Below are 16561 nucleotides of genomic sequence, written 5' to 3' on the forward strand. Positions count from 1 at the left end.
ACAATCTTCTAACAATTCAATCCTTTGTCTATTCCCTGGGCTCAATTCTTTCTTTTAACTTATACTATAGTCTTTTATGGCTGTATGATTGTCACAAATATGCTGCCTGGATATTGTTCCAAAATCTTGAGTGTATCCATAACGTACTAACTCTGGATCATTGATCAAATAATTCTTTTATTCCGTCTTAGCTTTCTAAACATAAGCTATTACTTTTCCTGGTCTTTCTGCCCCTTTTTGCGTCCGTACTTAGCTTATCTTAGTGCCCACTCTTGCTAGAGTTTTCATGCAACCCATATGATCTTGAATATTACTTTTAATTCTTACTTCCCATTCATTAGACACGGTAGGTGCCATTTTCCTTTGGAATGCTTACAAAGTTGTTACGAGATTGTTGTTACACGACCCTTTCCTCTTTAGGTCATTGTGCTTAGGTTGAAACCTTCTTTCTTATCCCCTCAGCTAGTCTTTCATTGTAGTACTTAGGGAGAACCCTTGACTCTCATAAAGCTGTGAGCTTATTACAGACCTTTTTGATGTCCTTACTTGCCTATAATCATTCGTAGTTGCTTACTTCAATGCCCTTGTGCTTGTATGGTTGCTTCTGAACTGATATTTTGACTGCCTTCCCAGTGGCACTTTCTTTTATCCCTGTAACACTCATATGGTACTTTTAACTACCCTGACTCTTGTTTGAATATATCTCAAGTATTATAATTATATTCTTCGAGGCTGAATTCTCCATGTTGGATTCTACTATGTTCATCTTACACGATCTGATGACTCGTCTGTATCCTCCTGTTTAGCCATAACTAGGATCTTCCTGACCAATTACTAACTACTCATTGTCCCATTCTCATATCAATATTCTCATAATCTTTCTTGGGTTATTTCCTTTGTTTTACCTTGGTAAGACCTCAACAGGCATGACAAAACTGTAAGACCTAAACAGGCACGAAAAAACTGTAAGACCTTAACAGTCATGAAAAACTGTAAGACCTCAACAGGCATGAAAACTTTGTAAGACCTTACTACAAGCATAAAACTCGATCCCGAAGTTTAGGCTATACGTCGCATTTGTAAGACTCCCGAAAGGGCATACCCTCGATGTAGACGCCTAAACTACCACACTCAGGATAAAAAATGGCTCTGGCCAAATACTAATGACTATGGTCAATATGGCTGCACCGGCCAAGTTAACGCAACTCGGGGATGCCCAACCGTTGCTAAAAAAACACAGGCCATTACTTCGAATCTACTTCGAAAAGAATCGGTTAAAACAGGCTACCCTCAAATAGGCAAACGAGCTTCGACAATGTCAGCTCCAAATCACAAGGCTTCGAGCTACTTAGCCCATGAGCTAAACCTTCCGAGGTGCTCAAACATCGCCGCAAACGACTTGAAATTGAGGTTCTTCCCGAACCGATGACGATAAGGCAAAATTATTTCAAAAAGTCCTTAACGAGAGGAAAACAAAACCTACATATGCCTGAGGGAAAAAGCATAAGAGCCATTATCGCCAGCCAAATGAGCCTCAGGGCTACACACTAAAAGGTCGCAACGACCAAACGCGTAAGAGCCACCCTCGCCAGCTTAAAATTTGAAAGCTTGTGGATCCAAATGAGCTCGAGTTGTAACCCGATTCAGAGACCAGATCAGAAATAGTTAACTAATGCATCCCTAAGGGCAAAAATGTAAGAGCAATTTTCGCCAACTTTATGAGCCTCAGGGCCACATACATAAAAGGTCGCTTCGACCGAAGGAGTAAGAACCACTGTCGCCAGCCCATGCGGATATAAAACTTGAGGGTCGATTGAGCTCGAGTCGAAGCCCGACTCGGAGACTGAACCTAAAATAGTTAAAATATATATCCCCAAGGGCAAAAGATAAAATCCGTTGTCTCCAGCCTAATGAACCTCAGGGCCATATCACGGGTTCGAAGATTCCTACTAATTCAAAGGTCGAATCGACCCGAGTGAGATCTAGGCAAACGGAAATACAGAAGACAAATTGTGGGGTTTCCCCTTTCTATTATACAGGCGGTGAAATACAAGCTCCGTCTACAACATATTATGAAAGCTATGTACACAAGAACGGGGCATGAAGCTTCCCCCCTTAGTGACTATGGCCCAGCGGCCCCCTCCTCGCCGTCTTCAGCATCGGACAGAAGGAACTTGGAATCGTACTCCTCCCATTTAGCTTGCTCGATCTCCCCAGAGAGATCAAAGCTCCTGACATGAATCTCATCGAGGACTTCCCTTTGGGATATGCACCTCACATACTCCTTTCTACTGCTTGCACGATCAAGGATTCTTTTCAGTTCAGCTTTAGCAATGGCAGCACTCTTCGAATAGGCCTATAAGGCCGCGTAAAATTTCTACTCAAAAACCCGAATCTCGTGGTGCCAAGTTAGGATCTTGTCCGGACCCTTTGGATTGATCTGTGCATTAAAAAGTTAAAGAATAGTGTTTTCCAAAAAATTGCAAGTCTGCGGTCAACTATGCAGTCGCATAATAGCTATGAGGATCGCATAGTCGCCGCAAAGTCAGGCAGTATGATGGTTAATTTTGAGGTCAACTATGCAGCCAATTATGCGATCGCATAGTCGATATGCGGACCGCATAGTCATTGCATAATCCCCTTGGAATTTTTGCGAGGGGCAGTTCTGCGGTGCATTGTACGACCGCAAAACCGGTATGTAGACCGTATTCTTGTCGCATGCCCAGGTAGTTTGTTCAGGTTTTTGGGATTATTTTTGTGGTCCATTATGCGGGGCGCATGTCAACTTTACGATCGCATATGCAATCGCAGATCTGAGTTGGGGCTCCAGATTTCTAAATTTTAAATCCGACCCCCTTTCATTATATCCTGTGCAATAGCTCATTTTGAGCCTATTTCCTGGTGCTTTTAGAATGAGAGGGAGGGTCTAAGAGAGGGGAAGTGCCTTTCATCAAAATTGCTCCACAAATCCTTGTTAAAATATTGAAGATAATCAAGTGGGGCTCCTAAACCTTCATTCCAGTAGGTAAGACTTCATCACCTCAGCTCTTAATTTTATACATAGCTATAATGGGTCATTAGTGAGGTAATTTATGGGGATAAGGGTGATTACATTGCATGCATGTGTTCTTAGAAGATATGGGAAAATAATAAATAGAGAGGCATGGTGAATGGGGTTAGTGTAATCTTGCATAAAAGGACCATAAGGCCTTAATGAACACTCAATGCTTGATAAAATGCTCAAGTGAGCTTAGATTATGATCTTTTTCTGATTATGGGTTCAATTGTGCTACATTGCTTAAATAGATTGAAGTGTAAACATTCTGAAATATTATAGGATTAAGGAAAGCTCAGTTGAGGTATGTATGGATAAAACCCCATCTTTTAGAAATTGAGCTCCGTCGGTGTTTGAGTAAATATGGTAAGATTAAAGTTGAATTGTTGTATTGATTGTTGGTTCACATGAATTTGGGGTTGCAACCTTATATGCATGAAAGATGTGTCTCAATATGATCAATTTGTTATTCCTGATAACTTGAAAAGGTGCAAGGAATGTGAATCATGTATTGAAATGCTTAGACCTTAAATTGAGATTGAAGCTACATATGTTGTGCCATATATATGAAGTCTTATCTATCCTTACAATTTTATTTGCTCTTGTGTGCACATATCATCATAAATTACAAATCTTACATTGATATTGGGAATGATGTGAAATGTGGCCTATTTCCAAATATATGACGTGATAGTCGTGGCCCCAAGTTCCTATGAAATGATATATGTGAAACAAAGATTGAAATAAGATGATTGATGGAAAAGGGAAATGCTTTGGTAAGGCAGCCTAGCCGATCGGGCAGATATTGGACGCCATGCTGCACACATGGTGGTATTGTGTTGATATTGAATCACGGAAAAAGGGAAAAAGAGATTGTGATGAAAGTGTATGTCTCAAATGAGGCAACCTAGCCGATCGAGTCGAGATCGGACTCTACTCAAGCTATCGGTGGTATTGTGAAGAATGATGAATAGTATGAAATGCCCCAAACTAAAGGCTATGTAAACATGATGTGAAAATTGTATGATTCTTTTATATTGATAATGTTGTGATCGTCAAGCTGTGAGTTATACTTGTGATTTCCTTGTTTTTTGGTATGAATGTTCTTTCTAACTAGATGGTGTTGAGTTATACATACTAGTACTATTCCACGGTACGAACATCCCTTTTGCCGGGGGCGCTACATTTTAAAATGAATGTAGGTGGCTCCATAGCGGACGGTGCCGATCACGCGTAGCGGAGTGTCCTCCGTTGAAAGTCTTGGTGAGCCCTTTTCTCCTTCAAGGGGTTATGTTGTACATATTTGTTGTAGACCTCCACTTTTGAAGTAGGGCCGGGACCTTTTTGCCGACGTTGTCATAATTTGTCTTTTGTATCCATAGAGTCTCCGTAGACGTTTGTGTGGATTATGTATGGGTGTTGGATGGGTTAATGAACTGTGTTGTTACCCTATGCTCTACTTCTTCTACATAACTGTATGAAATCCTGGAAACGTAGCCATGATTTAAGATTCATGATATAAAAAAAATGATCCAACAATGTTGAATGTTCTATTTTGCTATTGTCTAAATAAATGAAAGCATGGTTTCTTTAATCCTATATAGCTGGGTAGAAAGTGTCAGTAAGGCTTGCTTAGTTGGGTTCACTCGATTGAGCGCCGGGCGCGCCTCCCGAGGTTGGGGCGTGACAAACTTGGTATTAGAGCCTAATGTTTTAAAGTGTCCTAGAACGTCTTAGAGCCATGTGTAGTAGAGTCCTTCTTATCGGTATGAAGTCGACCAATTCTATAAGTTGAAGGCTACTTGGGCATTTGGGAATAACATCCTTCTTTGATATTCTGGATCATGCAACAAAACTTGTTATGAAACTATTCCTCTCTAACTAGTGCATTGTTCTATCTTTTAGTAAATGACACGTAGGATGAAAGCGAGAATTGGCCAAGAAGCTAATGCCACCTCAGAAGTGCCTGATGATTCACTGCTCGATACTTCGGGTAAGGGTAGTAGACCTACTATCACCCTGCCTGGTTCTTCTATTCTAGAGTAGACTACCGCAGTTCCTACATCTGCGGAGGGTACCACTATCCCTCTCATTGATACTCCTGTTACGCCTCCTGCCCCAACTTCCGGTTCTGGTATTTTTGATGGGGATCTTAAGGGAGCTATTCAGATGTTGACTCAGCTAGTGGCCTCTTAGGTCCAGAGGTCAAATGTTGCACCCAGTTCATCTAGCCAGCAAGGGGATTCCACCAGTTCCAGGGTGAATAGATTTCTTCAGTTAGACCCTCCAGTGTTTACGAGTTCCACTCCAGAAGAAGACCCTCAGGATTTTATTGATGAGATACACAAGACCCTCAGGGTTATGCGTGCAACTGAGACAGAGGGAGTAGAGTTGGCTGTCTACTGTCTGAAAGGGGTGGCGTTTTGTGGTTTGAGTTGTGGAAAGATTCCTGTGGGGAGGGGAGCCCTCCAGCGAGGTGGAGCGAGTTTGTCGATGCCTTTATAGATCAATTCCAGCCTATTGAGACAAGAGTAGCCCGTGCAACAGAGTTCGAAAACCTAAAGCAAGGTAGAAGGAGTGTGTGGGAGTACCATATGGAGTTTGGTCGCCTGTCCAAATATGCCATTCATATGTTGCCCACAATGGAGGCCAGAGTGCGCCGATTTGTTCAGGGCCTTAATCATTTGACTATTAATGAGACTTGTACAGCTGCATTGAATTTTGGCATGAATTATGGAAAGATGGTAGCATTTGCTCAGGCCATAAAGAACCATAAACTGAAGAACAAAATGGAGAGAGAGGGTAACAGCAAGGCCCGATCTACGGGCAATATGGGAGAGTCACTAGGTGGGGGAAGATCAGCCTTCAGGGGAGGATCATCAGGGCCGTCCTAGTCTATTACATAGTCTACAGCCAGTACACCACCATCACGGCCTAGCCAGCAGCAACAATGGAGTCGTTTTAGGCTTGGTCAGGGCAACAAGGGATCCCACCGGCGGGGTCGGTCAGGAGAGAGGTCCCAGCATCAGCAGAGGTCCCCGTGCCCCAGGTGCGGGAGGATGCACTGATGGATTTGCTATTTAGAGTTACTCGTATGGTATGGATGTCGGATGAGGGGTCATATTCAGAGGCATTGTCGTGTATCCCGCCAAGGAGTAGGTAAGGGAACAACACAGTCATCCAATCCAGTAGCTGCTACATCTTCAGCCCCCTCTCCAGCTCGAGGTACCCCAGCACCCACTAGGTGTGGTGCAGTTAGGGGTGGGGAGTAGAGCTCAGGAGAACCTAGCCGGTTCTATGCTATGAGTGGTCACCAGACCGTGGAGGCTTCTCCAGACGTTGTTCAGGTATTCTGACTGTCCAATCTCATGATGTGTATGCACTTATTGACCCTGGTTCCACCTTGTCCTATGTTACCCCTTTTGTTTCTATGGAATTTGGGATGAAACCGGATAAGCTTCACGAGCCATTTTTGGTGTCTACTCTAGTCGGTGAGTCAATTACGGCTGCTCGAGTTTATAGATGTTGTGTTGTCACGGTGCGTGAAAGGATACAATGGTAGATCTTGTTGAATTAGGGATGGTTGATTTTGATGTAATAATGGGAATGGATTGGATTTATTCATGCTTTGCCAAGCTTGATTGTCGGACTAGAACTATGAGGCTTGAATTTCCTAATGAGCCTGTTATTGAATGGAAGGGATATAATGTAGTGCCTAATGATCGGTCTATTTCTTACCTTAAGGCCGCGAAGATTATCAAGAAGGGGTGTGTCTATCGTTTGGTTCGTGTCACGAACACCAATGCCGAGGCACCTAGCCTTGAGTCCGTACCAGTTGTGAATGAATTTCTAGCATAATTGAAAGAGCTAAAGGAACAACTGAAGGATTTGCTAGAAAAGAGTTTCATTAGGCCGAATGTGTCACGGTGAGGTGCACCGGTCTTGTTTGTAAGGAAGAAAGATGGGTTGCTACGGATGTGTATTGACTACCGGAAACTCAACAAGGTCACAATCAAAAATAAATATCCTCTACCAAGAATAGATGACTTGTTTGATCAATTGCAAGGTGCTACATGTTTCTCAAAAATTGACTTGCGGTCAGGGTATCATCAATTGAATATAAGGAGCAAGATATTCAAAAAATAGCTTTCAGGACTCGGTATGGGCACTTTGAATTTCTAGTGATGTCTTTTGGGCTAACAAATGCCCCGACAGCTTTCATGGATCTTATGAATTGAGTCTTCAAGCCTTTTCTAGACTCCTTTGTGATAGTGTTCATTGATGATATTCGTGTGTATTCCCAAAGTCGGTAGGACCATGCTGACCATCTCCGGGTAGTTCTGTAGACTCTTCAACAACATCAATTGTATGCAAAATTTTCAAACTGTGAATTTTGGCTTGAATCTGTTGCGTTCTTGGGTCATGTCATCACCAGGGAAAGAAATTATGGTTGATCCTCAAAAGATTGCAGAAGTAAAGAATTGGCCTAGGAATTTGGGGTTGCAACCTTATATGCGTGAAAGATCTGTCTCAATATGATCAATGTGCTATTCTTGATAACTTGAAAAGGTTCAAGGAATGTGAATCATGTATTGAAATTCTTAGACTTTAAATTGAGATTGAAGCTGCATATGTTGTGCCATCTATGTGAAGTCTCATCTATGCTTACAATTTTATTTGCTCTTGTGTGCACATATTATCCTAAATTACAAATCTAACATTGAAATTGGGAATGATGTGAAATGTGGCCTAGTGCCAAATATATGACGTGATAGTTGTGGCCCCAAGTGCCTATGAAATGATATATGTGAAACAAAGATTGAAATGAGATGATTGATGGAAAAGGGAAACACCTTGGTAAGGCGGCCGAGCCGATCGGGCCGAGATCGGACGCCATGCCGCACACATGGTGGTATTGTGTTGATATTGAATCCCGGAAAAAGGGAAAATGAGATTGTGATTGAAGTGTATGTCACAAATGAGGCAACCTAGCCGATCAGGTCGAGGTCGGACTCCGCTCAAACTATCAGTGGTATTGTGAACAATGATGAACAGTATGAAATGCCCCAAACTAAAGGCTATGGAAACATGATGTGAAAATTGTATGATTCGTTTATATTGATAATGTTGTGGTCATTTAAAGCTTTTGAGTTATATTTGTGATTTCCTCGTTTTTTTCTTGTATGAAAGTTCTTTCTAACAAGATGGTGTTCAGTTATAAATACTAGTACTATTCCATGGTACTAATGTCCATTTTGCTGGGGGCGCTACATTTTTAAATGAATGTAGGTGGATCCATAGCGGATGGTACCAATCGCGCGTAGCGGAGTGTCTTCCGTTCAAAGTCTTGGCGAGCCCCTTTCTCCTTCAAGGGGTTATGTAATACATTTTTTTGTAGACCTCCACTTTTGAGGTATGGCCAGGGCCTTGTTGCTGACGTTGTCATAATTTGTCTTTTGTATCCATAGAGGATCCGTAGACATTTGTGTCGGTTATATATGAGTGTTGGATGGGTTAATGAACTATGTTGTAACCCTATGCTCTAGTTCTTCTATACTATAACTGGATGAAATCGTGGAAATGTAGCCATAATTTAAGATTCGGGATATAAAAAATTGATCTAACAATGTTGAATTTTCGATTTTGCTATTATCTAAATAAACGGAAGCATGGTTTCCTTAATCATAGTGAGTTGGGTAGGAAGTGTCAATAAGTCTTGCTCAGTTGGGTTCACTCGATTGAGTGCCGGTCGCGCCTCCCAAGGTTGGTGCGTGACAAGGCCGCCACTTTTTGTCCCGCCCTGGTATTGCTCATCACAACCTCGGCCCGGACATTCACCACCTTGGTCTTCGCCTTCGAAAGCTCGGACAAAAGCCTTGCAATCAAATTTGCCCGAACAAATCATTTTCATGAACGGTCTGGATTTGCACCCCAAGAACAGAAACCATGGCCAGATCCCTCTCGTTGGCCGCAAAATGAGAACTTACATGCGCCTGCAGCTCGTTGAATTCATGTTTGACTTGGCCAACCTCGCCCTACAGCTGTCTCACCTCCTCCGCCTTGTCCTCCAACTGAAATATCAAAACATCAAGATCCTGAAGTAAAAAGAGAATGCAAGCCAACGTGAAATACAGGGTACCTGTTTCTCTAGGCGGATCTCACGGCTCCGGCTACGGTCCACCGCGCGCCGTAGGGACACCAACTTGCTTTCTTTTTCTGCACAAAGAAGCTTAAGGGATTTCTCCCTTTCCGAAGCTTCCCACAACGGGGCCTCACTACAAAGCAGCTCGGATTTAAACCAATCAAAGGCCTATGAAAGAAAACTAAATAAAAAAAATAGAGAGAGAAAGGCACGGGGCCGGAATAATCTTACAGCAATCAAAACTCACCATGAGGCCAAGCCGTTGAGCCTCGCCGAAGGCCAATCGATCGAATCGCTTCTCCATAACCATTGAGAAAGAGTCGCCTCACTGCAAGCCCTTCCGCACCCCAGAGCATCTTTTCGTTTGTCATCACTCCTCTATCCAGAGGCCAGCAATCTCTCCTCCTACCCCGGAGGATACGACCTTGTTTCAAAAGAACCCCCGACACCTGCAAGAGTTGAGTTAAATAAGACGGCAAGAAAAGCGCCACTTTCTTGGAAGCAAAGTGTTGGACACCTACCACGATGCTTTGCCTCTCATATCCCTTTGGACTGATCTCGCTACCGGTGCCTATCATAAATCGAGTAAAAAACTGGCTTATGAGACCAGTCGGCTAAATTGGGGACCTCGTTCGACGACCAATGAGTTGCTACAAATATGGAATGAAAAGATATCAGTACGGAGCCTGCCTCTGGTCCAAACGATGTTGGTTCAAATGAGACACTTACATGTGAAGTTCCATTTCTAAAGAAATGGCAAAATTTCTCTAGGAATGACATTGATTATTCGAATCTGAACAAACTGATTCATCCATTCCCGGTCCTCGTCCTCCTCGCTGCCGACGATAGGAGCTCGGGTGGATCAACACTGTAGATAAATCAAGACCCAGTAATGCAGTGGCCGATATAACCTCACGAGATGGCTGAGGGTAACCTCTATCCCGACCTTATTGGTGAAATATCTCATCGCCTGCACCATTTTCCAAAAGAAGGGATGAGCCTGCGCCAGTGTAACCTGATATCTCCGACAAAAATCAAGCACGACCCGATTGGGGAAACCCGGTGCAAAAACATGCGTGTATATGTTCAAAAACCACTCAACGTATGTCATGACGCTCTCCTCGGCCCTTCTCCCCATCCGTATTTTTTTCGGATTATTTCGATGTTTTCTTCTCCCACTGATGAGACAATCCTCGAAACATGCTCCCGATGACCAATAACATTAGGAGGCCTCCCCGACGTGATAGTTCTCCTCAAGGTAGGGCACCCTGAGGCTCGCTCACTGGGCATCGGTGGTGAGTCGCTATCACCAACCAAATGCGGAGCACAAGAAGAACTCTCCTCTCCCCGACGGTGGGACGTCGACATAGCATTCATGGCTACGATAGAATAGGAGGATAAAAATGTGGATCTGTGCAAAAATTTTGAATTGAAGCAACAGAAGAACTAACATGAATGCCAAACTCTATGGAAGGGATAATATGCCTAAGCCGCAGAATCGCCATTGGAAAGGGAAGTGAATAAATATATAGGGGCAAGGCAGCAACTGCCTGCCTACCCAGAAGGCCAATTAATTCTGGCTACGTTAACATCACCCCCTCTTATGGAAACATACTAGAAGAATCACCCCGAGGCCCCCCATTACCAGATCAAACAAATGTTGTTATCTCGCAAAAGTCAAAAACTGCTAGGCCTCAGGGGTTCCCCGATATCTCCAGCACTAGTCCGATAGGAGCTACTGATTTAACCCCGGGGCATGTCCTAATTTGAGGGTCCCGGTTGCTCCAAGAATGAATTTCAAAGGGTCAACATTAAAGGTCGAAAGTCAATCCGCAAAAGCAAAGGAACAAAAAAGGAAAGACTAAAAAAACTGAAAGGAGGAAAGCCCCTCTTTTTTACATTGCCAAAAACGTATCCACAAAAGACATCTTTACAAAATCCATCCCGCGGGGGCTGCATACAAAGGGAAAAAGAGGGGATGAGAAACGACTTGTGGACTACTCCTCGTCACTACTATATTCGCCATTATTGGGGGAAATTAAAAGCGCCAGTTCTCTCTCCAATTTGCGGGCTTCCTCGAGATCAGCTTACAGGTAGACGCCTTTTGCCTCGATGTTCTCCAGGGTCTCCCTCCTCGCTGCTGCCTTAGCACGATTAATGGCTCGAGCTAGCTTCTGCTAAGCTGCTATCGATACGTCACGAGTTATTTTGTGCGCCGTGGCTGCGTCTTCCAGAAAAGTGGCAGCATTTCTTTCAACCTAGGACTTGTCCGCGGCCAAGGAATCAACCTCCTTGCGAGCATTCCTGAAAAGATCCTGGGATGTCGCCAACTCCTTAGTCATTACTTCACTTTGCTTCCTCATCCCAGAAATCTCCGTGTTCAGTTGGCTAATCTGTGAACCATTCTGCTTGACCTACAAAAGAAAGGTAAGACAACTTATGTCAAAATACAGGAGCAGAAGTCGGGTACAAGCAAGGCAAAATACGTGCACAGCAAGGTCGGCCATTTCTCGGAGCGCCGTCTCAAAAGCAGCTCAGAGCTCTCTTAGTTCTTTCCCTCCCCGGGCAGAGCGAGCCTCCGAATCCCGCAGCATTGAGGTAAGTTTCTTACACTCCTTTTCATGGTAAGAAAGCTCCTCGCGAAGCCGAAAGAAGGCATGATCGTACATATCCTTGCACTGAAGCATAGAAAAAAAGTTAGGAAGACAGAGAACAACACCCGAAGACTAAAATAAATGCACAAAAGTGGCTATCACCTGCCACATGAATTTCTCTGCCACCTTGACAGCACCGGGAACATCAACACTGACACTATCACTAACACCATCAAAGATGTTGGCAATAGAGCCTCCCCCTTGGAGAGGAATCTCTGCTTTGACGTTGACCGCTTCTTGAGCATTCCTCAGTTCCCCCGATGAGACCTTGAAGCCTGCGATGAAGTCGTTCATGTCACCGACTTCCCCAAAAGGCAACCCCTACTCCTAAAAAGCTCCGGGACCCAACCCTTCGAGATTGATAGCAGAGGTCCCCCAACGGAAATTGCATTGAACCCGATTGCGCGATTTGAGGCCGCATTTAAACCATCTTCAAGGGTCTCCGGTTTACGAGACCGGCCTAAATCATCCGTTCCAGACTCAGTAGCCTCCGATCGAGGAACCTGTGAGGCTCTCGCATCCGACCTCGTCCTCTGCGCTAGCTGGCATTCATCGTCATCCTCTTCCTCGGTGTTGGGATTCTCCCCTGAAGCTGAAGTAGAGGTCCCAGCAGCAGTTCGATGCTCGAGTGACCTGGTTTTCTTTGCCATAGGAAGGGCGATAGTTGCCTTGCCTTTCCTCTTTTTGCCCTCACCGGGATCCAAAACCGCCACTTTGCCGCTAGGGGATGGTCTCATCTACATATTCTCACCAAGATATGCAGAAGCACAGTAACCGTAGGATGTCACCACTAAAGGCGCGGGTAGGAGGTAAATAAAATCTACCGTGATTCTTATCCACCCATCGCTCGTTGGCCAAGTCAGTCCAAGACCAAACTAGACATTGGAATGTCTTCTCCAACAACTCGATGCATCCTGACAAATCCGAAATTGCCTTAGGGTACCAAGCAGCGGCTGCAGGAAGCACACAGAGGTCGTTAATTCAAAAGGAAAGTAGTAATAAGTGGTTTAGGGAAAATTGCTCACACTGCGTGTTCCATTTCTCTGGAAAGGGCATTGTTTGGGCTGGGATGATATCTGAGGTGTTTACCTGGACAAATCTGCTCATCTAACCTCGATCCTTTCCCTCATCGATGCTCGAGAAAAATGATTTTTTGGACCGATGATTGAGCCTGATCAAACCTCGATAAAATCGAGGGCTATACATCCTGATCATATGATTGAGGGTAAAAGTCTCACCCCCAACCCCTTCAGTGAAATGGCGAAGCATCAATACTATCCTTCAGAAAGAAGGATAGATCTGACCAAGCATCACCTGGTACTTGTCACAGAAGTCAAGGATAACCGGGTCTATCTCTGGGGGAGAGGATTCAGAAGAATTATCGGGACCCAAGGTAAACGGGTAGGTATACACGTAAAGGAAGCTAGCCTACTTCCTTGCTCCATCGGTAGTCTTTTCTCACCGTTGGTATGTTGGTCACGATGCTAATACATCAGGACACGTGCTCACATCGGCCCAATGTGGATGAAGTGGTATCGATGTTAAAATCCTTTAACATATTGAGATTAGGTGGAGTACACTGTTTGAAGGAAGGAATCACTCTAGATTTCTCTTTAGACGATCAGGATGATGATGCAACTTCGTTCCACCAAGGAACCGTTCTGGAAATCCTAGCCATATCAATGGTAAAACTTTCCTTAAAACAAGATGGAAGAGTGTAAAAGGCAATGAGTTCTGACTCGTGAATTTTAAGATGGGGTGAAAATAAGGAGTGTCAAACGGTATATATATTTATAGGAACCGCTTGGGCAGCTGAAAGGGCGAGCCAATAAGTAGTTTGTGGTTTCCTCGATAATCGTAGTTGACGGCAACTATTGCACGGTTTTCTAGAACATGGCATTTAATGCCCTTATCGGTTGACGTTACTACAATGATGCCCTGGAACGATGGCTCAAAATTGTTTCCTATTACTTCATTGGAAACGCAGAGACTATTTGTATACGGTGAAATCGGAGGGTCCCATTCCTCGTCATTAAGGTGTTCTCGGGTAGTCATATCGAGGTCTCGAGGTTGTGGGGCTGCGATCGAGTTCTCTCCCTCGAGGGTCATTTACGCTCAATCCAACGACGATCCTGAGGATGCGGAATTCCCAAGGCGAGCAAATAACACTAGCAGAGTCTGATATCATGTTTAGCCGTCCCATCTCCGTATCTTTATAATTAATGCATTTTGTACTATGTTGTATTTCCCCTCCTATATAAAGGGGATCCTTTCCACTTTGTAAAGGGCTGCTGTTGCTCCAACTATTCCCCACAAAAACAATAACAACTCTCTCTCTCTAACGTACTCGCTCGACGCTACCTCTTTCATTTATTGCTTTCATACTTGTTCTTCATTTATTGTTTGATATTGGCCATAAAGAGCCTCCTTTAATTATATCCTAACTGTTCGCCCTTTCCTGATTATCCTCGATAGCTCGAGCCCAAGCCCAGGCATCGACCTCGAGGCCTCCCATCGGTCAATCTGAGGCCTAGACAGTAAGCCCCTCGGTTTGATTATAACCTTGTTTTAGTTCATATTTTATCGTCAAGCTTCACATATCTAGCATCTACTTCCTTAACAACTAGCATAAAAATAGATCACGTATTTTTAGAATCCCATTAACAAATTTAATTATTATTACCATTTTCACGGTAAACATACTTCAAAATTAAGAAATGTCTAGTATCTGTATTTAAGTGTTTAAATATCAAGGAAGATTGATAAATTTTTTTCCTAATGGTCAGAACTCACGGGACAGTGATCGTAAGTCGTGAGTTCGAGTTATTTGACTTGTAGCGGATTGTTTGTGGGCTGTTTCGCGTTGGCCTCTTGTGCTGATGTTTTATGGAGATTTTTAGGAGAAAAGGTGTGGGGAAACAGCATATAATGACGGAAAGGTAGTCTTGTTGTTCGTCGTTATTTTCTTTAGGTTGTTTGGCACTACTTTTGTTGTCATTTTATGTATGAAGTGATTACGAGTGTAGGTTGTTTTGTGGTATATTGTTATGGAGATAAGGTTGGAAAATGATGCATACATGTTGTTATTGTGGTGTCCTTGTTGTTGTTGGTCTATGGTATTGGAGGAGGGCCTTATTACAAGGGAGATGCTACAAAAATTTACGTAAATGAGCTACTAGTTAATGTTCTAAACTTAGTGTTTACTCACACTGATTTTGAATCTCATTATGCTGTGGTAGATGGAGTTGAGTTGTATGAAGAATTACTTGGAAGGTATCAAGGACTCAACAAAGTTAAGGTATGTTAAGACTAAACCTTTCCTTTATTTTGGCATGATCTAGTAACTACATGTGTTTGATAACAAGACATAAAGAGAAGTCCATATTCCTGAATTTATGTACCTTTTCCTAGTCTCATAAGTTACAGCATTCTCCCTTATCGGGACTTTATATTCACTTTAGTTTTGTCTTCTTCCAGCTAAGAGAGCAGAGAATCTCTCTATATATATACATTATTACAGTATTCGCACAACCATCAAGCTATAATCGATGGACAGGCTCCTATTTGGAAACCTCTTATTAGATGGTGAGTTATATATTTTGCCTACTGTGGTTGAGCACCTATGAGCGATCCCAGGATAGCCCAGATATAAAGCCTAGTATGGACGAACGCCTATGAGCGAGCCTACTACGGCAGAGCAGTCACACATAACGAGCCTTATAAGGCCGGGCAACTATTTTACTTACTATATTGAGAGAGTTGAGTCAGAATCAACAGGTAATCATATCTTCAGGTTATCTTTGACTCCCAGTTACTTTCAATTATTATATTATCAGTTCAGTTTCAGCATTCAATTATTCTATTTCCTTACATACTCAGTACATTATTTCGTACCGTTCCTTTTGTTGGGGATGCTGCATTTCATGCCTGTAGGTCCTCATTGACAGTTGGACAAGCCCTCCAAGTAGACAGAGTCAAACATCAACATGGCTGGTAAGCTCCACTTCCTCGGAGTTACCAGGTCTAGGCCTTGGAGTCCATTTTATATATACAGATTTGATGGGTAAGTCGAGGCCCTGTCTCGACCATAGTAACGTTCAGTTATCTCTAGAGTCTTGTAGACGAGTCATGTATAGTTTGTATATTAGTATATTTTCATGGAAGCCTCGACAAGTCCTGTTAGTTTGTATTCAGTATATATTCATGGCGGCCTCGTCAGCTTGCACAATTATATATATATATAAGCTTTTGGGTATGTTTACCCCTCAGATGAAATAGATGATATTTTCATATGATTCAGAATATGGCCTCATCGGCCTAAGTTGAGGGTTAACCCTCTAGAGTTTACAGTTATAGAGTGGTACGCCCAGACCGAGTATGGAACCGGGTACTGCCCACGCCTCGTCATATTCTGGGCGGGGCAAACTTGGTATCAGAGTAGTTCTGTCCTAGGGAGTCTAGAAGTCGTGTCTAGTAGAGCCTAGTTTATAGATGTGTTGTTCACCACATTATATAAATAGGAAACTACAAGGCATTTAGGAGTCTGTTACCCTTCTTTCAAATCAAAATCATGCTATAGAGCTGAGTCATAAGAGTTTGTATGCAGCTAAATCGGAAAGACCAATTTCACGATCGAGGAGGCATTACATAATTTCACTTCGAAGGGCCCGGGGAATAGCTCGGGGTTTGAAGTCTTCGAGGGTTCTTCGT

General features: G+C 43.3%; 1 long non-coding RNA gene across 1 annotated transcript; it reads right to left on the minus strand.

The window, feature by feature from the left end:
* Positions 1–8578: 8578 nt before the first annotated feature.
* LOC142166339 (uncharacterized) lies at positions 8579–15968 on the minus strand. Its single transcript, XR_012696686.1, has 4 exons — positions 9719–15968; positions 9445–9646; positions 9195–9330; positions 8579–9126 (listed from the first exon to the last, which is right to left on the minus strand). It is a non-coding gene; the product is annotated as an uncharacterized LOC142166339 (long non-coding RNA).
* Between the last annotated feature and the right edge of the window lie 593 nt (positions 15969–16561).

Source organism: Nicotiana tabacum, chromosome 11, assembly GCF_000715075.1.
Source record: "Nicotiana tabacum cultivar K326 chromosome 11, ASM71507v2, whole genome shotgun sequence".
Taxonomy (NCBI): Eukaryota; Viridiplantae; Streptophyta; class Magnoliopsida; order Solanales; family Solanaceae; genus Nicotiana; species Nicotiana tabacum.